Source organism: Heptranchias perlo, chromosome 35 (assembly GCF_035084215.1).
Source record: "Heptranchias perlo isolate sHepPer1 chromosome 35, sHepPer1.hap1, whole genome shotgun sequence".
Taxonomy (NCBI): domain Eukaryota; kingdom Metazoa; phylum Chordata; class Chondrichthyes; order Hexanchiformes; family Hexanchidae; genus Heptranchias; species Heptranchias perlo.
This window is the reverse complement of record NC_090359.1, coordinates 10,888,885-10,916,524: the sequence shown is the minus strand read 5'-3', so window position 1 is coordinate 10,916,524 and position 27,640 is coordinate 10,888,885. Positions and strand designations below refer to the sequence as shown.

The following is a 27,640-nucleotide window of genomic DNA, read 5'->3' as shown; positions in this document are numbered from 1 at the left end:
GTAATATTTTACTTGAGCTATAATCACTGAAGTTTAGTGTTTAAACATAGCAGGAGATCCAGTCTCGTTCTGTTGCAGACGAATCACAATAAGTTAGTGGGAACTTTTAACAATAGCAATTCATTTCTGCTCACTACACACAAGGAGTTTTTTCTTCCAGTGGAAACTGCAGTCAGACGGCCCCTCCTCACTTTCACTCTGAGTTTCCTCACACTATTGATGAATAATGTTAGGAAACATTAAACCCAATAGATGACAATACATTGTAGTGTAGTGTAGGGCCATCCTACCCTCTTCTGACTGTTGTCTGATTTACATGTAAACATTTCAGGGAGGCTTTACAAACTGGATATACTGGCCAGGACACCAGGAGAACTACTTTGGGGTATTTTTAAAATGTTGCAACAAAATACCATGTAGAAATGCTTCATGAATTCATTCTCAATGAAGCTTAGGATCTTACAGGACAGAAACAGGTGACTTTCCTCTCGCCCCCTCATCCAATTTAATGTTCCTCTGTTCCAAGGTGCCTCCACTATCATTCCCATTTAAAATAATTCACGGAGTCTGTGTGAACAACATTTTCGGGCAGAACTCTACATTGTCCCCTCCCTATAAAGATATTTTTTTGAACCGTAGACATGTATCTTTTGCCATGTTACATTTGAACCTAGGGGTTATAGAATCATAGAAATTTACAGCACAGAAGGAGGCTATTCGGCCCATTGTCTGTGCCAGTTGAAAAAGCTATTCAGCCTAATCGCACTCTTGGTCTTGGTCCGCAGCCTTGCAGGTGACGGGACTTCAAGTGCGCATCCAAGTACTTATAAAAAGCGATGTTGGTTTCTGCCTCTACCACCCTTTCAGCGAGTCAGGTTCAAACCCACACCACCCTCTGGGTGAAAAAAATTATCCCCGGGTCCCCTCGAATTCTTCCAATTATTTGAAATATATGCCTCCTGGTTATTGGTCTCTCTGCTAAGGGATATCGGAACTTCATATTCTTTTTTTATTTGTTCATGGGATGTGGGTGTTACTGGCAAGGGCAGAATTTATTGCCCATCCCATTTGCCTTTGAGAAGGTGGGGGTGAGTTGCCGCCTTGAAGTGATGCAGTCCGTGTGGCCCCCAATAATTTTATACACCTCAATTAAAACCCCAATCAGCATCCTCTGTTTCAATGAAAACAACTCCAGCCGATCCAATCCTTCCTCACAGCTAAAATTCTCCAGTCCTGGACCATCCTTGTAAATCTCCTCTGGACCCTCTCTGGTCCAATCCCATCTTTCCTGTAATGGGGTGACCTGAACTGGACACGGGTTAAATTTATTAGTCCGCCTGTTCCCACAGGTCCCAGTCGAGTTTCTTCATTCCTTTCCTTGGTTCAATCCGTCATTCACCGATTGGGTTTATGACCGGTCACCACCTCCTGTGATTTCCCCAATTGGCTGCCCCTCTTCTCAGAGATTCTCTCGCTCCACAGACCACCTGCACTCTGTCGGTTCCACCAATCCGGGAAGCTTCACCTGTGATCGGATGAACTCGGTGACCCGGGGCCGTCATGGCGGCCGAATCTCCCACAATGCAGAGCGGCGGGGAAAAGGCCCCATCTGTGAGACAGGCCGCGCTGCACTCTGGGAGAATATTCGCACATGCGCACATCACCCGCCGGATCAGCGGCCGCTTCCTGTTGTGTCGCGAGACAAACTTTCCGTTTTTTCGGTTGAGAACGAGCGGTTTTTATTGTGACGGAAACTGACGTCACTTTTCCTTTGAATCGCGCGGTTTGATTTAAATAAACGGCGCACATGCGCAGTGTGGCGCGTCCCTCTTAAAGGGCCCTGGACCGGCCGAGAGTCCCCGAGCCCGGGGACAGGACCGAGAGACGGGCAATGGGATTAGAGCGGAGGGCGGCCCCGGGGAGGGGGAACTTGCATTTCTCCAGCGCCTGTCACATCCTCAGGACCACCCAAAGCCTCGCAGCCAATGGGGGGCTTTGGAAATTAGGTCACTGTTGTAATGTGGGCAGCCATTTTGTGCACAGCAAGATCCCACAAACAGCAATGTGATAAATGACCAGATAATCTGTTTATAGGTGTTGGTGGAGGATTAAATATTGGCCAGGACACCAGAGAGAACTTCCCTGCTCTTCTTCGAATAGTGTCGTGGGATCTTTTACATCCACCTGAGGGGCCAGACTGGTTTAACGGCTCGTGCAAAAGACGGCCCCTCCGACAGTGCAGCACTCCCTCAGTACTGCACTGGAGTGTGAGCCGAGATTTTGTGCTCAGGTCTCTGGAGGGGAGCTTTAATCCTCAACCTTTATGATTCTCGAGGTGAGAGAGTGATACAAATGAGCCAAGGCCGACACCGAGTACTTCAGAAGGGTCGTTAATTCTTCCGTCCCGTAACACGATGTGACTTTCTTCCACAGGAGAATTCGTGCCTGAACTTCCAGGAGTTTTGAGGAAAAACGCAACGGATTTGAATCAATCTGCTGGAAAATACTTGAGGCCGACTGGAAATCTCTTTGGATGTTCACACGGCCGGGAGGCAACAAGACAATTCGATGAGACTGTGAAGGATGTCAAGTGAAATCAGGGACATGGCGAGCAACGGTGTGAAGGTAACTGGGGGATCCCCAGGGTAATGCCCAGTCTGTTCAGGTGGGCCGTTTAAAAGGAAATGGAACAGTGCGGGGAGAAAGTTGTCTGGGGACAGGAAACAGAGGGTCCGGGTTAATGGGAGTTGCTGAGATTGGAGAAGGGTTGGAAGTGGTTACCCCAGGGGTCAGTGCTGGGCCCACTTTTATTCTCCGTATTTATGGACTATTTGGAATTACATAGAATTTACAGCACAGAAACAGGCCATTCGGCTCAACTGGTCTGTGCCGGTGTTTATGCTCCACACGAGCCCCTCTCACACCTCTCTTCATCTGTCCCTATCTGTATATCCTTCTGTTCCTTTCTCTCTCATGTACTTATCGAGCTTCCCCTTAAAGGCATCAATGCTATTCACCTCAACTACTCCATGTGTTAGCAAGTTCCACATTCTAACCACTCCTTGTGTAAATAAGTTCCTCCTGAATTCCTTACTAGATTTATTAGTGACTATCTTCCATTCATGGCCCATAGTTCTGGTCTCCCCCACAAGTGGAAACATCTCTATGTCGACCCTATCAAACTCCCTCATAATTTTAAAGACCTCTATCAGGTCACCCCTCAGCCTTCTCTTTTCTAGAGAAAAGAGACCCAGCCTGTTCAGTCTATCCTGATAGTTATAACCTCTCAGTTCTGGTATCATCCTTGTCAATTTTTTTTGCACCTTCTCCTGTGGCTCTACATCCTTTTTGTAACATGGAGACCAGAACTGTGCACAGTGCTCAGTGTGGTCTAACCAAGGTGCTGGACAAGTTTAACATAACTTCCCTGCTTTTCAATTCTATTCCTCTGGAAATGAATCCCAGTGCTTTGTTTGCTTTTTATGGCCTTATGACCCTGAGTCACTGCATTTAATGATTTGTGTATCTGTACCCTGAGACCCCACTTTGCTCCTCCATCCCATTAAGACTCTTATTATACAGGAAGTATGTGGCCTCCTTATTCTTCCTACTAAATTTGTACCACCTCACACTTATCTATATTGAAATTCATTTGCCAATTACATGCCCATTCTGCAAGTTTATTAATGTCTTCCTGTATTTTGTCGCAGTCCTCTTCACTATTAACTATATCCCTCAATTTGGTGTTGTCTGCAAATTTTGAAATTGTTCTTCCGATTCCCAAGTCCAAACCGTTGATGCAAATGTGAACAACAGTGTTCCCAGCACTGATCCCTGTGGAACACCACTTCCCACCTTTTGTCAGTCTGAGTGACTCTCATTAACCCCTGCTCTCTGTTTTCTGTTTTGTTATCAGCTTGCTATCCATTCTGCTACCTGTCCCCTGACTCCACAAGCTCTGACCTTGGTCATGAGTCTACTATGCGGTACCTCATCGAAGGCCTTTCAAGATCTTTCATCTTTTCTTCTTCAGATATTGATTCACTTCCCTTTTAAATTCTGCTTCCCTCATTGTTTCTGGTCGGACATTCCATTGTCCTAACAACCCTCTACATCAAAAAGAAAACCAAACTCTCTTAATTTGATGCCCTCCAGTTACCGACTCACGAACTGGGATGTGGGCGTCGCTGGCAAGGCCAGCATTTATTACCCTTCCCAGTTGCCCTTGAGAGGGTGGTGGTGTGCCACCTGTCTTGAACAATTGAGTGACTTGCTAGGCCATTTCAGAGGGCAATTAAGAATCCGCCACATTGCTGTGGGTCTGGAGTCACATATAGGCCAGACCGGGTAAGGACGGCAGGTTTCCTTCCCTAAAGGACATCAGTGAACCAGATGGGTTTTTACAACAATCCGGTAGTTTCATGGCCACCATCACTGATACTAGGTTTTTTTTAAATTCCAGATTTTATTTAATTAATTGAATTTAAATTTCCCAGCTGCCGTGGATTTGATCTCATGACTCCGGAATATTAGTCCGAGCCTCTAGGATTACTAGTCCAGTAACATAACCACTGTGCTCCCGTACTAGTGGAAATAGTTTTCCCTCATTTACTTTATCAAAACCCCCTCATAATTTTGATCCCCACTCTCTGATCTTATTTGAACTTCTCTGCTGTCATGAAAAGTTATGTCAAGACTCTCATCCTTGGGATCATCTTAGTGAATCTCTTCTGCCCCTCTCCATGGCCGCGACATTCTTACTAAAGTAATGCACCAAAAACTGGACACAATATTCTGACTGTGGCCTGACCCATGATTTGTCCAGGTGTAGCATTAACTCTTTCCTTTTATAATCTATGCCCCTATTTATAAATCCTAGGATCCCATGGGGGTTTTTGCAAAACAGCTTTATCAACTTGTCCTCCCACTTTTTTAAAGATTTGTGTATCTGAATCCCTAAATCTCTCTGCTCCTCTACTCCTTTTACAGTTTTACAGTATAGTGTCTATTTCCTCTCCTTATTCTTCTCACCTCACATCTCTCCCCATTAAATTCCATCTCACATCTACCTGCCCAAACTGCTCACCTGTCTGCCTCCTCCTGAAGTTGTTGACAATCCTCTTCATGGTTAATCTCACTCCTTATCTTTGTGGCAGCTGCAAATTTTGATATTGTGCCCCTTACACCCAGGTCCAGATCATTTCTATCCACAGATATTGAGAAAAGCAATGGTGCCAACACTGACCCCGGGGATCGCCACTGTTTAAATCCTTCCAGTGCAAGAAACATCTGTTAACCACAACTCTCAGTTTTCTGTCCTTTTATCCATGCAATCTCTCATTTCTCTCCAACTTCTCACATTTCTATCCCTTCGTTCTCATGCACAAACAGGCTCTCTTCCCCTTTCCTCTCTCTCTTGCACACAGACTGTTTCTCTTTCCTGTCTCCAATATTCTCTCTTGCCCGTTCTCACAAACCCTTTCTCCCTCTCCATCTCCCTCCCACTCGACCTCTCAGACTCTCCTTCATCCAGATGCAGACTCTCCGAGACACACTCTCAGACTCTCCGAGACTCATTCCCTCTCTCACATAGACTCTCTGTGACTCACTCCCTCTCTCACACAGATTCTCCGAGACTCATTCCCTCTCTCACACTATTTTACCCACTTTTCAGAGAAACTTACAGAACAGAAGGAGGCCATTCATCGTGCCTTTGAAAGAGCTGTCCAATTTAGTCCCACACTCCAACTCTTTCCCCATAACCCTGCATATTAGTCCTCTTCAAGTATATGTCTAATTGCCCTTTCAAAATTCCCATGGAATCTGATTCCACCACCCTTTCAGGGAGTGCGTTTCAGATCTTAACAACTCTCTGTATGAAGAAAAACTTCTCCTCATTTCCTCTCTAGTTCTTTTGCCAATTATTTTAAATCTACGACCTCTGGTTACCGACCCGCTTGCCAGAGGAAACCGAGCAAGTAGGGAGAAACGATCAAAACCCCACTTGATTTTGAGCACCTCTATTAAATCTCCCCTTATCCCCGGCTCTAAGGAGAACAATCCCAGCTTCTCCAACCTCTCCACATAACTGATGTCCCTCATCCCTGGTACCATCCTGGTAAACCTCCTCTGTACCCTCTCCATGACCTTGACATCCTTCCGAAAGTGCGGTGCCCAGAGTTGTCCACAATACTCCAGCTGAGGCCTAACCAGTGATTTGTAAAGGTTCAGCATGACTTCCTCGTTTTTGTATTCAATGCCCCTATTTACAAAGCCAAGTTTCCCATACCCTTTCTTAACCATCTTATCAATTTGCCCTGCCACCTTCAAAGATTTGTGACTATGTACCCCAGGTCCCTCTGTTCTTGCACTCCCCTCAAAATAGTCCCATTTAGATTATACTGCCTGTCCGCTTTGTTCCTCCCAAAGTGCATCACTTCACACTTGTCCGTCTTAAATTGCATCTGCCCTGTGTCTGCCCATTTTACCAGTCTGTCTATGTCCTCCTGAAATCTGCTACTATCCTCCTCACTATTTACTACGTTGCTAAGTCCTGTATCAGTCGCAAACTTTGAAACTGTGCTCCCGAAACCCAAATCCAGGTCATTTTGATATAACAAGAAAAGTAATGGTCCCAATACTGACCCCTGGGGGACCCCACTGCATACTTCTGTCCAGTCAGAAAAGCATCCGTTCACCACGTCTCTCTGCTTCCTTTCCCCTAGCCAATTACGTACCCAAGTTTCCACCAATTTTTTCCTTTAATCCCATGGGCTTCTGTTTTCCAAATAAGTCTGTTATGTGATTCTTTATCAAATGCTTTTTGCAAGTCCATATATACAACAGCGACTGCACTACCTCCATCGACCCTCTCTGTTACTTCATCGAAGAATTCAATCAGGTTGGTCAGATATGGTTTGCCTTTAAGAAATCCGTGCTGGCTGTTCCTTCTTAACCCATGCCTCTCCAAGTGAGAATTAATTTTGTCCTTGACAATGGTCTCTAGTAGTTTTCCCACCACTGATATTAGACTGACTGGCCCGTAGTTACCAGTTTTATCCCTCTCTCCTTTTTTGAACAGGGGTGTAACATTTGCAATCCTCCAGTCCTCTGGCACCACTCCCATATCCAAGGAGGATTGAAAGATTGTGGTCAGAGCTTCTGCTATCACCACCCTTGCTTCCCTCAGCAGCCTGGGATGCATCCCACCTGGACCGGGGGACTTGTTAACTTTGAGTGATGCCAACCTATTTAGCACCTCCTTTCTATCTATTTTGATCCTATCCAATATCTCTACTCCCTCCTCCTCTACTGCGACATTAACTTCATCCTCTTCTTTTGTGAAGACAGATGCAAAGTCCTCATTCAGTACCTCAGTCATGCCCTCTGCCTCCACAAGCAGATTTCCTATTTTATCCCTAACCGGCCCCACCATTCCTTTTATCCTTTTACTTTTTATATTTTTATAAAAGTTTTTGGGTTCCCATTTATGTTACTTGCTAATCTTTTCTCATATTCTCTCTTTGCCCTTCTTATATCCTTTTCAATTTCCCCCTGCACACTCTCCTGGTTGTGTACTGTATTCTGTACCTGACAGTGGTCATAAACCTTTTTCTGTTTTATTTTAAGCTCTATTTCCTTTGTCATCCAGGGAGCTCGAGCTTTGGATGCCATATCTTTGCTCCTTATGGGAAAATCCTTGGTTTATACCCGAACTATCTCCACCTTGAAGACCTGCCATTGCTCATTTACTGTTTTTTGGCCAATCTTTGTTTCCAGTCCACCTGTGCTCGATCCCTTCTCAAATCACTGAAATTGGCTCTCTTTCAGTTGGATATTTTCACCTTTGATTTTTCTTTGTCCCTTTCTGTAATTACTTTAAACCTAATTATATTATGATCACTATTACCCAGATGTTCTCTCACTGAAATACACTCCACTTGCCTTACATCATTCACTAAAACTCGATCCAGCACTGCTTCCTTCTTCGTTGGGCTAGAAATATACTAATTAAGAAAGTTCTCCTGTACAAATTTTTCAAATTCTTCACCCTCTCTCCCTTTCAATTACTATAATCCCCTGCGTCTGTCTTTAAGGGACCACATTACTCTGAGTCACCTTCTTTCTCTTAATATACTTGTAAAAACCTTTAGTGTTGTCCTTGATATCCCTCACAAACTGGAGTTGGCAGCTGATATTGTGACTGAATTTAATCCATGTAAAGAGCGGAACGAAAAGAACAATTTAATGTTAAAGTAAATCAATCAAATGCCATTAATGACAAATATATTCAAATTAAATATAATCATCGTCTCAAAAATAGTCCTGTTGTATTCCAGTGACAGATTCTGGAATCTAATCAGCCGCGAGGAGATGTCGGACAGCTGCCCAGTGAGACTCGGCCTGTGATGGTTCCTCCCTTCCTCAGGGTAAGCACCTTGGCCAATATCGCCTTTAATGTAGTAAAACACCCTCAGGTGATTCACAGGCGTGATTATCAATCAGAATTTAACACCGAGCCACATAAGGAGGTATTAGGACAGGTGACCAAAAGCTTGACCAAAGAGATAGGCTTAAGGGACGTCTTAGAGGAGGAGAGAAAGAGAAGGAATTCCAGAGCTTAGGATCAATGCAGCTGAAGACACGGCCGCCAATGGTGGAACGATTAAAATCGTCGATGCGCGTGAGGCCAGAATTAGAGGAGCGTGGAGATCTTGGAGGGTTGTAGGGCTGGAGGAGGTCACAGAGATAGGCAGGGGCGAGGCCATGGAGAGATTTGAAAAGAAGGATGAGAATTTTAAAATCAAGGTGTTGCCGGACTGGGAACTAATGTAGGTCAGCGAGCACAGGGGTGATGGGGTGAACGGGACTTGGTGCGAGATAAAATACGGGAGTTTTGGACGAGCTGAAGTTTATGGAGGATGGAAGATGGGAGGCCAGCCAGGAGAGTATTGGAACAGTCAAGTCGAGAGATAACAAAGGCATGGATAAGGGTTTCAGCAGCAGATGAGCTGAGGCAGGTGTGGAGACGGGCGATGTTATGGAGGAGGAAGTGGGCGGACTTCGTGATGGAGCGGCTATATGGTCAGAAACTCATCTCAGGGTCAAATCGGACACCAAGGTTGTGAATGGTCTGGTTCAGCCTCAGACAGTGACCGGGGAGAGGGATGGAGTCGGTGATGAGGGAACGGTGTTTTTGGTGGGGACCAATTGAGCCAAGTGTTACTGTGGACGCTGCACGTGATCTGCTACAGAAAATGGATCAACTGATTTAGCAAATGAGATCACCTACAATTCAACATAATAAATGCCCTGAATCTCAATAAAATGAATAATCTGTGAATCAAAATAGCTGAGATAATCTTAAAGAATGGCTGACCTGCAGCATGAACACAGCTGTCTGTGGGCCTGTCTGTCTATCTACCTGTCTGTCTCCCTTTCTGTCTCCAACCTGCCTGTTTGCTTCACTTGCTCACTCACGGTCGGTCTGTCCCTTGACCTCTCTCACTATTCCTGTTTCCCCTGCTTTTGTGCCGCCCAGTCTCTGCATGCTGGTTTCTCTCACTTCCTCCTTGTCCCATTTCACTTGCTCCGCATCCCTCTCCCTTGCTCCCCATCTCCTATTCTCTCCCAACCGAGTTCTCATCTCTGCGTCCACCTTACTCTGTTTCCTTACCCCTCCCTCTCTCCATTCCTTCTCATCCCTCTCTGTCATCCCCATCAATCGCTCTTTACCCTCTCTCTTCCCTCCCACTCCGTCCCCATCCACTTTCTCTCTGTGCCTGACCCTGCTCTCCTTTTAATTTCTCGGACACATTTTCGACACAATCCCCGTGTTTTGCCCCGTCCCTAGATCTCTCTGTCTGCAGTCCATCCCTTTCTGGAGGAGGGCCAATTTCAGTGGGATGAGAACAGATCTGGCCCGGGTTAATTGGAATCATAGATTGGCAGGGAAAACTGTAATTGAACAGTGGGCGGCCTTTAAAGAGGAGATAATTCGGGTACAGACAAAGTACATTCCAATGAGGGAGAAAGGTAGGGCAACTAAAGCCAGAGCTCCCTGGATGACAACGGAGATAGAGAATAAGACGAAGCGGAAAAAAGTGGTGTATGGCAGGTATCAGGTTGATGAAACAAGTGAGAACCAGGCAGAATATAGAAAGTTCAGAGGGGAAGTGAAAAGGAAATAAGAGGAGCAAAGAGAGAGTATGAGAATAGACTAGCGACCAACATAAAAGGGAATCCAAAAGTCTTCTACAGATATGTTAACAGTAAACAGGTAAAACGAGGAGGGGTGGGGCTGATTATGGACCATAACGGAGATCTACTCATGGAGGCAGTGGGCATGGCTGAGGTATTAAATGAATACTTTGCATCTGTCTTTACCAAGGAAGAAGATGCTGCCAGAGTCTCGGTAAAGGAAGATATTGTTAAAATACTGGATGGGCTAAAAATTGATAAAGAAGAGGTACTAGAAAGGCTGGCTGTACTTAAAATAGATAAGTCAACTGGTCTGGATGGGATGCACCCGAGGATGCTGAGGGAAGTAAGGGGGGTAATTGCAGAGGTACTGGCCATAATCTTCCAAACAACCTTGGATACGGGAGTGGTGCCAGAGGATTGGAAAATTGCAAATGTTGCACCCTTGTTCAAAAAAGAGTGTAAGGATAAACCCAGCAATAACAGGCCAGTCAGTTTAATCTCGGTGGTGGGGAAACATCTGGAAACAATAATACTAGACAGAATTAACAGTCACTTCGACGAGTGTGGATTGATCAGAGAAAGCCAACACGGATTTGTTCAAGGCAAATCGTGTTTAACTAACCTAACAGAGAGGGTAGATGAGGGAAATGCGGTTTATTTTGTGTATATGGACTTTCAAAAGGCGTTTGATAAAGTGCCACATGGTAGGCTTGTCATCGAGGTTGTGGCCCATGGAATAAAGGGGGCAATAACAACATGGACACAGAATTGGCTAAGTGACAGGAAACAGAGAGTAGTGGTGACCGGTTGTTTTTCGGGCTGGAGGGAGGTGCATAGTGGTGTTCCCCAGGAGTTGGTTCTGGGACTACTGCTTTTCTTGATATATATTAAGGACTTGGACTCGGATGTACAGGGCACATTTTCAAATTTGCAGATGACACGAGACTTGGAAGGGTAGTGTACAGTGCAGAGGATAGTGATAGACTTCAAGAGGATATAGACAGGCTAGTGGCATGGGCGGAAACGTGGCAGATGAAATTTAACCCAGATAAATGTGAGGTGATACATTTCGGTAGCAACGAGGAGAGGCAATATAAACTAGAGGGCAAAATTCTAAAAGGGGTACAGGAAAAGAGAGATCTGGGGGTATTTGTGCACAAATCGTTGAAGCTGGCAGGGCAGGTTGAGAAAGCGGTTAAAAAAGCAGATGAGCCCTGGGCTTTATAAATAGAGGCATAGAGTACAAAAGTAAGGAAGTCATGATGAACCTTTATAAAATACTGGTTCGACCACAACTGGAATATTGTGTCCAGTTCTGGGCACTGCACTTTAGTAAAGATGTGAAGGCCTCAGAGAGGGTGCAGAAGAGATTTACTAGAATGATTCCAGGGATGAAAGACTTTAATTATGTGGATAGACTGGAGAAGCTGGGGTTGTTCTCTTTGGAACAGAGAAGGTTGAGAGGAGAGTTGATAGAGGTATTCAAAATCATAAAGGGTCCAGAGAGAAACTGTTCCCATTGGCTGAAGGGTCAAGAACCAGAGGGCATAGATTTAAGGTGATTGGCAAAAGAACCGAAGGTGATATGATGTAAAACGTTTTTACACAGCGAGTGGTTATGATCTGGAATGCGCTGCCTGAGGGGGTGGTGGAGGCAGATTCAATCATGGCCTTTAAAAGGGAACTGGATAAGTAGTTGAAAGTAAAAAATTTTCAGGGCTACGGGGATAGGGCGGGGGAATGGGACTAGCTGGATTGCTCTTGCACAGAGCTGACATGGACTGGATGGGCTGAATGGCCTCCTTCCATGCTGTAATCTTTCTATGACTCGAAGAGTAAACCGTATGACTCTGCCTAATCATATTTTGATTTTCTAGGTGCCCTGTTACTACGTCCTTAATAATAGATTCCAGCATTTTCCCTAACTATTGATGTCAAGCTAACTAGCCTATAGTTCCCTCTTTTCTCTCTCACTCCTTTCTTAAATGGCGCGGTTACATTTGCTGCCTTGCAATCCACGGGGACCATTCTAGAATCTGGGGAATTCTGGAAGATCACAACCAATGCATCCACTATCTCTGCAGTCACCTCTTTTAAAACCCGAGGATGTCGGCCATCAGGTCCAGGGGGTTTCTCGGCTTTTAGTCCCATTAATTTCTCCAGTACTTTTTCTTTACTAATATTAATTACTTTAAGTTCCTCACTCTCATTAGGCCCTTGGTTCCCCACTGTTTCCGGTATGTTTTTTGTGTCATCTGCTGTGACGACAGATACAAAATATTTGTTTCACATCTCTGCCATTTCCTTACTCCCCATTATAATTTCTTCTGTCTCTGCCTCTAAGGGACCCACGATTACTTTCACTCATCTCTTCCTTTTCACATACTTGTGGAAGCTCTTACAATCTGTTTTTATATTTCTTGTTGGTTTCCTGTCAGATTCAATTTTCTCCCTCTTTATGAATTTTTGGTCATCCTTTGCTGATTTCTAAAACTCTCCCAATCCTCAGGCTAACTACGCTTTTTGACTACATTGTAAGCCTCTGCTTTTCATCTAATATTATCCTTAAATTCTCTAATTAGCCACAATTGTACCACTTTTCCCGTGGAGTTTTATTCCTCAAGGGAATGTATATTAGTTGAGAATTATGAATCATTTCTTTAAATATTTGCCATTGTTTGTCTGCCGTTATATCTTTTAATCTAATTTCCCAATCTACCTCAGCCAACTCGCCCCTCAAACCTACATAATTGGCTTTGTTTGTTTCAGACCCTAGTTTCGGACTTAACCACATCACTCTCAAACTGAATATGAAATTCTATCGTATTATGTTCACTCTCCCCCAGAGGATCCATTACTATAAGTTTATTAATTAACCCTGTCTCATTACACAATACGAGATCTAAAATAGCCTGTTCCCTGGATGGTTCCTCTACCAATTAAGTACTTTTAAAGTCTAGTTGCTGCTTTACTGTCGGAAACACGGCAGTACATTGAACACAGTAAGGTCCCACAAACAGCAATGTGATAATGACCAGATCATCTGTTTTAGTGATGTTGGTTGAGGGATAAAAATTATAATTGAATTTAAAAGACCGGTCCAGCAGTAAGATACGGGTTTTCACCCACCTGCCATGTTTCTAAACCCGACCTTACCACTGGGGAAGATACCAAGCAAAGGCTGGGCCAGGGAGGCAGGGACTCTCCACAGGTGGTGGGGGGGAGATCAAGGGAGAATTGCCCAGGTTGCTCTTACACCCTCTTCTAGTGGCTGGATTCAGACCAGCAATGGTGGAGGTCGAAGACCCAGAGAAGGGGAGAAATGGCCTCAGATACAGAAATGACCGAGGCTCAGTGTTCATCACTGTGGAGTAGTTTACAATTCAGCAAATATATTGTCCACACGGAGAAAATTGTCCACCACAGCCAACTTATCAGGCGGGTAGAAGTGAACTCTTCGAGGAGTCGCGTTTCCCTTAAAAACTCTCCAGCCAAATGGTAATGTCCCTTTAAATTTACAATCCTGCCACACCAGTCATCGCCAGCTTGAATGTGTTGTGTCAGATCCTCTATCCAAGCAGTTTTCTGCTCCTGTCACTGTGACTCATTTCTGTTACACACCAGAGAGAGAGAGAGAGAATGTACTGCAAGTCTATTTATAAATCTCAGCCCATCTCCCCATCACTCACTGAAACATTGTTGGTGCAGAGGGGTGATTAAACAACACATATTTCTCCCTGTACCTTTCTGCCAGCTGAAATGTGTCCATTATAATGAGAACAGGTGATGTGCCACATAAGTCCAGTGCCTGGCATGTGATCCTTGGCACATTTATACACAGAGGCACCCTCAGAAAAGGTGGCAAATACCGTGGCATTATTTTGGATGGAGAGGGCCTGAGGCTTAATTGCGACAGGCCTTTCCCCACAATATATGTGTGAGTGACAGGAGACACAGACGGAGACACGGGAGAGACAGACGGGGAGAGAGAGACAGACAGACAGACATGGGAGAGACAGACGCAGATATTAAAACGTACCCTTGTTTTAGATGGAGTATGACTTAAAAGCAAAGTAATGCATTGTTTCATTGACTAGTAATGTGGTGAATAGTTACTAATAGACCCGAACTCATTCATAACACCTGCAAGAATAACTTGCAGTTATAGCTTTCCCTCCAGTGGCACATGTGGACTATCATGCAATGTGAAACAGGGTGATTTTAACTCTCCCTGATCGCAGGAGCAGTTAAAATGGAGCAGCTCCATTTCCTGCTCCATTCCCATCAATCGGCCGTTTTAACGCCACTCATCTTGGCTTTTAACGAGTCTCCCGCCGGACTCCTCGATCACATCATAACCCCTGAAATTTAACCCACTTCTGAGCAGGAAGGCCACCCCGCAGGGGGAACCTGTCGAGAAGCCTGCAAGACACACTGAGGTAAGTTTAAAAAATAAACTGACCTTTGAGTAAATAAGGAGAAATTGTTTCCACTGACAGGAGGGTTGATAACCAGAAAAAAACAGATTGAAGATAATTGACATCTAATCCAAATACATTGGGCCCGGTGTTACCAGGGCTGCGGATTCTCGGCGGGGGGGCTATCGGGCACGTGGGTAACGCGCCTGGTGAAATCAGTCAGCTCCCCGCGCGATCGTAGCATAAATGGATCCACTTACCTGGTCTTCCGGGTTCCCCACTGCTGATCTGCGCGTCGGGCGGACTGCGCGTGCACAGTCAGATCCGTCAGCTGGAGGAGCTCTATTTAAAGGGGCAGTCCTCCACTGACACATGCTGCAACAAATAGAAAAAATTACAGCATGGAGCAGCCCAGGGGGAAGGCTGCTCCCAGTTTAATGATGCCTCAGTCCAGGTATCAATACATGGGGTGAGGTGAAGGGGGAGGACCGAGATCGTCCCCCCCCCCCGCCCCCCCGGCGGGCGGGAGGAAGCGGCCTGCCTCTGCCACCAGGAAGGCCTGGCTCGAGGTGGCAGAGGAGGTCACCAGCACCACCAACATATCGCCCACCTGCATACAGTGCAGGAGGCGCTCCAATGACCTCAGTAGGTCAGCCAAAGTGAGTACACTTACTCATTCCCCTACACTCCATCTGCCACATCACTGCCCCCACCCCACACCTCCTTCTGCACTGCCAACACTACTCTGTCACATCACCCCTCATACCCACTCAAACCTCATCCTCATCTTACCTGCACCTACTCACCTCGCCAGTACTCATCCCGCCACTACCACTCAACCCAATCCTCATACAATATCATGGCTCCATCTCATACTCACCCTCTCATGCATCTCTTTCACAGTCAGCCTCACTCAACCTGCCACTACCTGTGCTGCAGCCACAGGGCATGCATCACATATGTGCAGCAGGAAGCGTAAGGCAAACGTGTCGTGAGCATGAAGGGGATGCACAAGGGTGTTTGAGGGTTTGTCATGGTGTTTACCTGTATTTAATTTCTGAGCAACTCACATCACAGATTATATTGGCACCACTGCTGCCATGTCTTCGCGAATCTTGTCTGGTTTGTGCAATAATGCCCTTTCCTGAGGATCACTATGAAGACCCACAACTGATGCCACCCATTGTGTCACTGCAGAGTGGGTGTAGGTGTATTTGCAGGGCTCTTTTGTGCAGACGGCTGAGAGACGTCAGCGATGTCCCCGGTTGCACCCTGGAAGGATGCGGAGGAGAAGTTGTTGAGGGCAGTGGTGACTTTGACAGCGACAGGTAAGAAGATGGTGCTCGGGCCAGCCAGGAGCAGCTTGGCATGAAGGAGGCTGCAGATGTCCACGACTAAATGTCGAGTGACTCTGAGCCTCCGTGTGCACTGCTGCTCAGAGAGGTCCAGGAAGCTGAGCCTCGGTCTGTGGACCCTGTGGCGAGGGTAGTGCCCTCTGCGACGCATCTCTCTCTGCGGTAGCCCTCCCTCCTGCTGTACAGGTGGACGTGTCACAGCGCACTGTTGTGGAGCTCCACGTGTCAGAGGTGGACGGTGAGGCTGGTGATGCTGTTCGCCCTCCGAGGAGGTCATGACTGCAGCTACGGCGGCCCCCATCCGGAAGATGTACATCTGAGGGGGTCCGCAAGGTAGGTACATATCTCTGGACCCCGGGGTAAGTGTGCAAGTTGGTGACTTTGGTTGTCAGGAGGAGGGTGGTGGAGGCCAAACTTTGTCCCAAGTGACTGAGTGGCCTCCTGCAATGGGTGAGGGTCTCCCCCACCCCCAACCTGTCAAATGGACCTTTGCTGCTGCCACAGGCTGACAGCTGCAACAGGTCCATTTGAACTTGGAGTGTTTCCCCCAGTGCGGGAAACAGTCCCAGTTTCCTTTAAAATCCCACCCCTCCTCACATAATCCCTGAATCAGGTCAGTTAATGACCTGAACAAGCAAAATAAATACGTTCAAGTGGCATCCCGCTGGCTATAATTGCCTGTGGGATTCCCACCAGCGGGGGCTGCGCGCGCACGCCGGCGCGTTAGTGGGGAACCCGGAAATGCGTGGTCCCACTCCGGGATTTCCCGATTTTCGGGGCCCCCCCGCCAGGAACACACCCGATAGCGGGTGCTAAAATGCTGCCCATTATATACAAGATGGGTAAAAAGAGTTAAGATACAGATTAGCCATGATCTAAATGAATGGCAGAACAGAATTGCGGGAATGAATGATCTACTCCTGAGGGTGAGCGTGCAGTTCAGTGGGCCCTTCCTCTCACTTGATTCAGTTCCATGGACCCTGACAGTCACTGGGGGACAGTTCCATGGACCCTGACAGTCACTGGGGTACAGTTCCATGGACCCTGACAGTCACTGGGGTACAGTTCCATGGACCCTGACAGTCACTGGGGTACAGTCCCATGGGCGATGATTCTCACTGGGGTACAGTTCCATGGGCGATGATTCTCACTGGGTACATTTCCATGGGCACCTACTCTCACTGAGGTACAGTTCTGTACACTCTGACTCTCACTGGGGTACAGTTCTGTGCACTCTGGCTCTCACTGGGGAACAGTTCTATGCACCCTGACTTTCACTGGGGAACAGTTCTATGCACCCTGACTCTCACTGGGGGACAGTTCCATGGACCCTGACAGTCACTGGGGTACAGTTCCATGGGCGATGATTCCCACTGGGTACATTTCCATGGGCACCTACTCTCACTGAGGTACAGTTCTGTACACTCTGACTCTCACTGGGGTACAGTTCTGTGCACTCTGGCTCTCACTGGGGAACAGTTCTATGCACCCTGACTCTCACTGGGGAACAGTTCCATGCACCCTGACTCTCACTGGGGAACAGTTCCATGAGGACCTACTCTCTCAGTTCCATGGACATTGTCTGTCACTCGAATACTATTCTGTGGATCCTGACACACTCTGCGAACAGTTCCATGAACACTGACACTGGGATACAGTTTCACGGACACTGACACTCACTGGGATACAGTTCCATGGACACTGACTCTCACTGGGATACAGTTCCATGGACACTGACTCTCACTGGGATACAGTTCCATGGACACTGACTCTCACTGGGATACAGTTCCACGGACACTGACACTCACTGGGATACTGTTCCACGGACACGGTCTCTCACTGGGATACTGTTCCACGGACGCTGTCACTAATAATGAAATACCATGGATGAATAAAGAGATAAGATCAGAATTGAAACTAAAGAAAAAGGCATACACTCAGCACCTGGACAATAAAGAACAGGATGACAAAAGGGAATACGAAGAGGTTAGGAAATAAGTTTTAAAAACCTATTCGGAAGGCAAAGAGGAATTACAAAATTAAATTATCAAAGAATACTTTTTAAAAAGTAAAGTATTCTACAGACACATAAATAACAAAAGGAAAATCATGATAGGGGTAGGGCCACTAAGGGATGCACAAGGTAAACTCACAGGTAACGGCAGAAATGTGGAATCATTACTTTGCCTCAATATTGACACTAACAAGATGGATAAGACATTAGAAGCAGAAATCAAAAATGTTGTAAAGACATTTATGATAGAAAAGGGGAGATAATTGATAAACGAGTCAAACATAGAAAAGAATAGAAGGATATGCTGATAGGTTTAGATGAAGTACCTGAACTATCTCCTCCTTGAAGGCCTCCCTTTGCTCTTTAACTGTTTTACCTGATAATCTTTGTTCCCATTCCATAAGGGCCAGATCCCTTTTCAACTCACTGAATTTAACCCTCTTCCGGTTAAGTATCTTCAACTTTCATTGTCCTTGTACTTTTCCATAATTACTCTAAACCTAATCATATTGTGATCACTGTTTCCAAAACACTCTCCCATTGAAACTTGCCCCACTTCATTCCCCAGAACTAGATCCAGCACTGCTTCCTTCCTCGTTAGGCTGGAAACATACTGATCAAGAACCTCAGACATTTACAAAAGCTTAAACTATCCCAGCAGCTCAATCTAATACAGCACCTCCAACTAACCCAGTAACTTAAGCTAAAACTGCACTTGCAGTAAATAGATTACCTCAAACTTAAGCTGCTGCCCTAAGTAATCCAGCACCTCAACATAATCTAATACCTCAAGCAAAAACAGCACCTCAGACCAGCCCAGAACCTCAAAATAACCTAATACTTCAAAATAATACAGCCTCCAAACTAATCCAATACCTCAAGCTAACCTAGCACCTCAAGTTAGTCCAGCACCTTAACCTAACCTAGCTCTTCAAGTAGTACAGTACCTCTAACTGGCCCAGCACCTCAAGCTAATACCATGTATCTCTGAAACTGACCACAGCACCCTGAAACTGACTCTGGTACTGCAAACTGGGTTCAGGGACCATAACTGAGGCAGTGTTCAATGACTGACTATCCCATCTCCCCAAATGAGTCAGCATCCTAAAGCTGTCCACAATATGCCCCAAACCGATCACATCATCTGCAAAAAAAACACAATACCCAGAAACTGACCCAGCCCCCACACACTTACCTCACCATCCACACATTGATCAAACACCCAAAGCTAACGATCGCATCACACATTGGGCTTCTGCATCCTGTAAAATGATAACTGCACTGTCACAGCAAACCACAGCATCTGTAAACGGACCTTAAACAGTGCACATTACCCCAATACTGAGCAGAGAAACCCCAAACCACAACACCCACAAACTGACACAGAACAACAAACATAGACAACGATCTCTGATGACTCAACACGCCCAGACTGATGCCAACACTGAGGGATTGTAGAAATCTCTGACGCTCAGCCTTCGGTCTCAGCCTTGTCATGTGGGTTCATTCTGGGTTCGAGATATGTTTCGTGCGTTGAATATTTTTAGGCTGATGAATCAGTGTAAGACTTTGGTTCAATCTTGGATTCTGGGCTTGTTTTCAGTTTCAACACAAATTTGGGTTCTTGGCTTTTCTTTATGTTTATAATTCATTTTACACGAGTTGGTCACTTTAGAATTGGGATTGGTTCAGGGTCCCAGTTCAGTTTTATATTCTGGGTTAGTTTGGTCAATTTGAGATTCTGTGTTGTTTTGAGTTTCTGGCTCAGTATCTGGTTGTAACATGCTGCACACAAACTGACCATAAGAGCTCCAATTAACTCAGGACCCTCAAGACTAACATTCTCCACACATCTAAAAACACCCAGCACTGCAAAATATTCCACAGGACCCCGGCAAAGACTGATACTCACAGACTGATCTCGATGATCCCTAACATTACATCATATCTCAAAAACAGCAGAAGAGCCTGAAACAAACGACAGAACTAACAAGTGAACCAGTGGAGTCAGCTAGGGTTCTGGGCCAGGTCGGGTTTCCAGGTCTGCTTGGTGTTTCGGGTCTGCTTTGGGTTTGCTGTATTTTAATATTCTGAGTCCGTTTAGGATAATGGATCAGTTTAGGGTTTAGATCAGCCTGTGATTCTGAGTTGGTTGCAGTTTTGCTTTGGTTCCGGGTTCCAGGTCAGTTTAGGATTCTGGAACAGTTTAACGTTCTTCCACTCTGAGAGGGAAATCCAGAGGACCGGAGCTCTTGGATTGACTCGAGTTCCTTTGGAACTGCAACAATTTAGGCTACGGAAAGTGTCAGTATGAGGGTCTGGGTCAGTTTATGTTTCGGTACAGGTTTAGGGTTTTATCTTCGATTTAGGGCTCTGGATCACTGGGTTTTGGGATGTTTAGGGTATCCAGTCATTTCAATTTACATATTAATTTGGGGCTTAATGTGAGTTTAGAATTGTGGGTTACTTTGTAGTTATGTTGAATGTAAGATTCTGGATCATTTTCAGGTTCTGACTCAGTATTTCGTTGATGGTCAGTTTAGGGTACCTGTCACTTTTGGGATTCTGGATCAGTTTCGGGTTCCAGGTCAGTTTAAGTTTCTGGGTCACTCGGGGTTCGTGAGCTGATTTAGGGTTTTGTGCAGCTTAGTGTTTTTGGTCTCTAAAGTACTTTGGATCAGAGGGTCTCAAGAAGGGCAGAGGGCTCTTGTTCACAGGGAGTTCTGTGTATGTTCAGGATTCCAGGGCACTTTTATGTTCCAGATCAAGTTGAGGTTGTTCAGAAGTTTGGGCATTCATGTTCAATTCAGTTTAGTTTGGGTTCAGGTAGGGTTTGTGTCTCTGGGTCATTTTACAGTTCCTGGTTTATTTGAGGTTTGTATGTGAGTTTAGGGTCTTCCAGTGTTGGGCACCGTGTTTAGGTTTGAGGATCAGATTGAGAGTTGTTGCTTGTTTTGTTCAGAGTCATTGTTGGGTTCTGGTTAAGTTTAGGTTTGTGACTCGCTCTGGTTCTGCTTCAGTTTGGGGAAATGGTTCAGTGTCTGATTAAGGGTTAGTTTGGGGATTTAGGTCAAGTTATGTTTCAGTGTCAGTTTTGGATTGTAACATTGTGTGTTTGCCTTGTCGTGCAAGTGTCTACAGAAGATTGGGGTTCTGGGTCACTTTGTAATTCTGGTCAGTTTAGGTTTCAGGTTCAGTTTGGAAATCTTCAATATCATTTCCACCTCAATATTTATCTGGTTAATCTTCACAGCTTTAATTGAGGATTTATTCCACATTTTTTTTAAGTACAAAATATCAACTTTATTCTCAGTAATAATACATACAGAGACACTGGAAAAACCTGTTTTTCATTTTGAATATCTCCCCACAGGGAGGTGCACCGTTCCCAGAGACACTGCAATACTGGGTCGATGCGTGGAGTGGACAGAGCAAGCCCCTATTCCATCTCCCTGTTCCAAAAATCAAATTAATATACGGTCCCCAGATAAGGGACGTATCAGATATTAAACTGATAAGAACAGATTTTTTTTTCAAAAAATATACTTTATTCATAAAATTTGTAACACTACTTGCAATACAGTTGTCATCACATTTCAAACATACACAATACAGATTATACAATTTGCAAGATACATAAAGTACAGTTCAATTATGATTCCAACAATACAGTTACACATTGTTCATAATTACAGTTCATGACACTCTAGGGTGCCTTATTGCATTACAATCAATAAGCTTATTGATTACAGATTCATTGCAGTACATTACGATTCATTACATAAATTTGTATTTTACATTCTGCCCGAGGTGGGTTTTCCCTGATTGCAGCCCCTCGGTTTACAATTGCGGGAGAGCTCTAAACGATAGCCTTTCCCCACAGAGCCTTTGCGGCGGCCGCACCCAGCTTCAGTGCATCCCTGAGCACGTAGTCCTGGACCTTGGAATATGGCAGTTGAAAAACACTCGGTCGAGGACAGCTCCTTGCACTGGAAGACCAGCAAGTTTCGGGCAGACCAAATGGCATCTTTCACCGAGTTGATGGTCTTCCGGCAGCAGTTGATATCTGTCTCGGAATGCTTCCCTGGGAATAGCCCATAAAGCACAGAATCATGTGTTACAGAACTGCTCCCTTGAGGGAGAAACTAGAACCAGGGGCCACAGTTTAAAAGTAAGGGGTCTCCCATTTAAGATGGAGATGAGGAGAATTTTTTCTCTGAGGGTCGTGAGTCTGTGGAACTCCCTTCCCCGGAGAGCAGTGGAGGCAGGGTCATTGAATATTTTTAAGGCTAAGTTGGATAGATTCCTGATTAACAAGGGAGTCAAAGGTTATCATAGGTAAATGGGAAACTACGGTTGAGATCACAATCAGATCAACCATGACCTTATCAAATGGCAGAGCAGGCTCGAGGGGCTGAATGGCCTACTCCTGCTCTTAATTTGTATGTATGAACCTGGACAGATACCACTGCATCTCTCTCCAGATCGTCTTTGCAAAGGGACATTCCAGGAGGAGATGGGTGACGGTCTTGTCTCCACCGCAGCTTCCTCGGGGACAGCGCACGTTGGCACTGAGAGGTCGGGAGTGCATGAAGGATCTGGTGGGAAGGGCCCTTTTCACCACCAGCCAAACTACGTCTTGGTGCTTGTTTGAAAGCTCTGGCGATGAGGTATTCTGCCAAATGACTTTGGCAGAACACCTCATCGCTGCACAATGGGGAAATCCTTCCAATCGAACACTAAGGATTGTTAATGTTGTATCCACATCACGTACTTCTGTGCCCCAACAGTTTGTTGTGACACACAATCCATTTCTCTTGTTGTATTTTATACTATTACTGTGCGAGTTTCTGTTCTTATGGAGGTGTCTGTGGGTTCCCGTGGGCTGGATGTTGGTAATTTCAGCCTCTAATGCCTGTGTTTGGACACAGCCCACACTGACAGGAGGCAAATCTGTTCTACCTGCTACTTGTAAGGATCCCACATTAAACAGTCTGGGCAGCATCAATCCATTATTTACTGGGAATGGGCCCACTGCAAATATTGTGTTTAATTAATGATCTCACTCAGATAAGATCAGAGCAGGTGGAGTCAGGGGACAAAGAGCAGAATTAATAGCAAGCTGGGTACAAAACAGAAAACAGAGAGTAAGTGTTAAAGGTAGTTACTCAGACTGGCAAAAGGTCTGAGTGGTGAATCACAGGGATTGGTGCTGGGACCACTGTTCTTCACCATTTATATAAACGATTTGGACTTGGGAATTGGAAGTATAATTTCAAAATTTGCGGACAACTCCAAACTGGGGGGTATAGTTAATACTGAGGAGGAGTGCGATACAATACAGGAAGATATAAATAAATTTTCACAATGGGTGTGTAATTGGCAAATGAATCTCAATATAGATCAGTGTGAGGTTTTAAATTATGATGGGAAGAATAAGTGGGCCACTGCTTCAATAATGGGGTAAAGGAGCAGAGGCGTCGAGGGGTACAGATACACAAATCACTAAAAGTAACGACACAGGTTAATAAGGCCATTAAAAAAGCAAACCAACACTGGGGTTCATTTCCAGAGGGATAGAATTGAAAAGCAGAGAAGTTATGTTAAACTTGTATGGAACCTTGGTTGGACCACACTTGGAGTACTGTGAACAGTTCTGGTCTCCATATTATAAAAAGAATATAGAGGCACTCTATAGAGTAGGTGAAAAAAAGATTTACGAGGATGATACCAAAACCGAGAGGTTATGCTTAACAGGAAAGATTGAACAGGCTGGGGCTCTTTTCTCCAGAAAAGAGAAGACTGAGAGGTGACCCGATGGAGATCTTTAAGGTTATGAGAGGGTTTGATAGAATTAATAATAATAGTAACAAAACTTCACTAATTTAATCTTCTAATATGCAGAGCATATCTTTGCTTAGTTCATGAATAATGAACCTAGGCCCTGTGAGTAAAATTGCAACTGACTGTCCACAAAGTTTAATGGAAACTGAGCAACTTGTGTTGATGTATCACCAGCCTGAAAATATAGGGCTCGATTTTAAAAGTAAAGAACGGGTGGGTTGGGGGTGGGGGTGCATTGAAAATTGCCACCATTTCAGACCTGCCTCCAACCCGCCCATTTCCCGTTTTCACAGGGGCGGGCGACCAACCCGCTCCCAGGGGGCGGGTCGGGCCTCATAACCTTTCAAGGAGGCTTCAGGCATCCATTTTTTACTAATTCCCGATTTCCACCCGGGGTGGCCAGGATTCCTGGGCCTTCTGTTTTACTCCTCGTGAAAGGAGGTGAGAAGGCCTGAGAGTAACAGGCAGGTGCCTGGAAAGGCACAGCTTGTGGGCCCTGAGGAGCAGGAGTGCTTCCCCCAGGCCCAACAAGCCTACCTGCACCGACACCCCTCCCCCGATCCCAGACCCCCGACCCCGATCGTCCCCCTCCGAACCCCGACATTCCCCTCAATGATTGCTGACCCCTGCAATGACCCCCGATCCCATCCCACATGACTAGCGACCCCCGTGCCCACCTATGCCCATCTATGCCCCGTGCTCACCCGTGCCCCCCATCCATGCAAACAAAGACTTACCTGAAGACGTCCTCTCCCTGGCTGGTTTCCCGTCCCACTGAGACGAGCCTGTCAATCAACCGGTCAGTCAGACGGGAAACAAAAAAAATAAAAGATGTCCTTCCGTCAAAATCTTAAGGATGTCACGGAAACCCGTACTAATGGGTTTCCTGACCTCAAATTGACCCCCGCCCCTTTCCCGGCTCCGTTTTAAAATCACCCTCATAATCTCTGAACATCAACCATGGAGTGGAGTGAACAAATAGGTGGCAGCTGCAGTTGAAGGCAGAGAAATGGAATATATAGAGAGAGATGGGTAGTGAGAGGGAGGGATGTGGAGAGACAGAGAAATGGAATATACAGAGAGAGGGAGGGTGGATAAAGAAAGGGAGCAACTTAAACAGAGAGGGGTGGACGGCAGACAGAGAGATCCAGGAACGGGGCAAAATGAGGGGATTGTGTAGAAAACGGTTCTGCAAAATTGCAGAGAACAGAGCCAGGCACAGAGAGAAAGTGGATAGGGACAGAGTGGGAGGGAAGAGAGAGGGTAAAGAGCGATTGATGGGGATGATAGAGAGGGATGAAAAGGAAGTGAGAGAGTGAGGGGTAAGGAAACAGTGAGGTGGACTCAGAGGTGAGAACTCGGTTGGGAGAGAATGGGAGATGGGGAGCAAGGTCGGGAGGGGTGCGGATCGAGTGAAAGGGACAGGGAGGAAGAGAGATACACTAGTGTGCAAGGAGTTGGAGGCAAATAAGCAGGGCAGCAGGAATAGTGAGATAGGCAATGGGAGATAGAGAGGGATGAAGACAGATACAGACCGTGTCAGAGAGAGAGATAGAGACTCGAACGGGAAGGTGGGAGACAGAGAGACAGGCCCACGGACAGCTGTGTTCATGCTGCAGGTCAGCCATTCTTTAAGATGATCTCAGCTATTTAGATTCACAGATTATTCATTTAATGGAGATTTCTTACAGTAAAGAGAGAGCAGATCCCCAGTGACACCAGGACCAGAGTTTTATTAACACAGCACATGGAGATTTCTTACACAGTCCAACCCCTCACTGGCAAAGTCACACATTGTACAAAAGGGATCCAACAAACTCCTGAAATTTGTCACTTAGTTACAAAGAGGGTTATTCATATATCAGTGATAACGCCCTTTGTACAACTTGCTGTCTACAGGAACTGAGCTAACTTGAGCCATGTTTATTTAAAAAAAAAATCTATGTCCCTGACCCCGTCTCCCCGTGCGTCCCTGACCCCGTCTCCCCGTGCGTCCCTGACCCCGTCTCCCCGTGCGTCCCTGACCCCGTCTCCCCGTGCGTCCCTGACCCCGTCTCCCCGTGTGCGTCCCTGACCCTGTCTCCCCGTGCGTCCCTGACCCTGTCTCCCCGTGTGTCCCTGACCCTGTCTCCCCGTGTGTCCCTGACCCTGTCTCCCCGTGTGTCCCTGACCCCGTCTCCCCGTGCGTCCCTGACCCCGTCTCCCCGTGCGTCCCTGACCCCGTCTCCCCGTGCGTCCCTGACCCCGTCTCCCCGTGCGTCCCTGACCCCGTCTCCCCGTGTGCGTCCCTGACCCTGTCTCCCCGTGCGTCCCTGACCCTGTCTCCCCGTGCGTCCCTGACCCTGTCTCCCCGTGTGTCCCTGACCCTGTCTCCCCGTGTGTCCCTGACCCCGTCTCCCCGTGCGTCCCTGACCCTGTATTTGGCGTTTTCCCCTTTCACTGTCTCTTTCTCTTTCTCTTTCTGACTGAAACTTGTCTGATGAGTGGTAACACTGTCATACAAGGTACTTTCTGAATCCTCACTGCCTGTCTGTACAATTCACCTTCTCCCCCTAACCTCTGTGGTGTTGCCGTGGATTTCTTCCAAACACACATTGGCCTCACCCCTTCCTGCTTTGTCAACATCTCTTCCTTTGAGCATTATCTCTGGACTCCTCCTCTTCGATCACCTCCCTGCCGATCCCCATACCCCGCCCTCCCATTGCTCCACGTGTCAGATCTCATTGACTTCCTTTGGTTTCCTGACCCTCAACACATTCCCTATAAGTCCCTCCAAGGTTTGCCTGTCCGACCTCTGCAAACGCCTCCATCTCCATGTCCCACACTCTTTGATCCTCCAACACTGGCCTTCTGTGCATTCACTCATTCCTCGGTTCCCCTTCTGCGGCAGTGCCTCCAGCTAACCCGGCTTTACTCTCTGTTAATCCCTTCTGAGTGACGGAAACTTCATCTACTCCTGTGAAATTCCTCCATCAACTATTCTAACTGAGTCATTGGCCTGATTTTTAAAAAAAGACTTAACGCCTGTTTTGAAACATCAACAGACCTTCTGTGCCTGAATGATTCCGTGTTTCATGTCCACAAGGAGTGTGAGAGGTTGCAGCCCCTGTTCCACTATTTAAAGGGGCTGCTCCACAACTTCTGGCTGCGCTTCAGTCCCACGCTCCTCATCTTTGGCCACCGGGTGAGGAGGAGGGTGGGTCAGTCGGAGGATCTCCTCGTGGGCCTGTCCAAGGTGGCCATCCACAGGTCCAGGTTAGACGGGGCCCGTGGGGGCGGTCGCTCCAACTGTCGGCCTCTCTTTTGCAGAATACTCCGCGCCTGGGTGGCCCTGGAGATGGAGCACGCGGTGTCTGCCGGTTCGCTTGGGGCTTTCCGCGACCGGGGGGCACCGCAGGGGCTGGAGTGCATCCTGGACCGATATAATAAAATTTAAATTTGACGCTTATTTTGGGTTTTTTGGTTTTTCTGCACAGGAACACACCCTAAACCCCGCTTCTTGTAAAAGGGGGGCCTAAAAACACAAAAAAACTCAAAAAAAATCAAGCGTCATTCTGACTGCACTTCCAGTAAACACTTCAGAACCGAGCTGAGTGGAGGTCTGAGCAGAGCAAAACGACAGCCCTTGCCTGCCTCCTGAATCCGGGAGAAGGCAGAAAAAAAACCCATCAGTGATTCCCAGACTATTGAGGACCAACGGCTGTTAAAATATCACAGACACGGAGTTACAGGAATGTTTTAAGGGGGCCCAGAAATAGTTAAAAGAGAGAATTAACCCCACAGATGCTGTAGGCGGGGCTCGATTT

General features: G+C 46.3%; 1 protein-coding gene, 2 long non-coding RNA genes and 1 pseudogene across 3 annotated transcripts in view; 2 read left to right on the top strand and 2 right to left on the bottom strand.

The window, feature by feature from the left end:
* The window catches only part of LOC137302350 (uncharacterized), a 413,555-nt gene that overhangs the window by 123,026 nt on the left and 262,889 nt on the right, over positions 1-27,640 (bottom strand). The window lies entirely within an intron of this gene.
* Positions 1-27,640, top strand: part of LOC137302345 (zona pellucida sperm-binding protein 3-like) — a 1,023,493-nt gene that overhangs the window by 798,524 nt on the left and 197,329 nt on the right. The gene's annotated exons all lie outside the window — the stretch shown is intronic.
* LOC137302035 (uncharacterized) overlaps positions 2,438-27,640 on the top strand; it is a 33,353-nt gene continuing 8,150 nt past the window's right edge. Inside the window, exons 1-2 of the long non-coding RNA XR_010958404.1 lie at positions 2,438-2,625; positions 8,340-8,429. This is a non-coding gene — a long non-coding RNA (uncharacterized lncRNA). The remainder of the gene's footprint in view (positions 2,626-8,339; positions 8,430-27,640) is intronic.
* On the bottom strand, positions 21,363-21,534 carry LOC137302599 (U2 spliceosomal RNA; annotated as a pseudogene).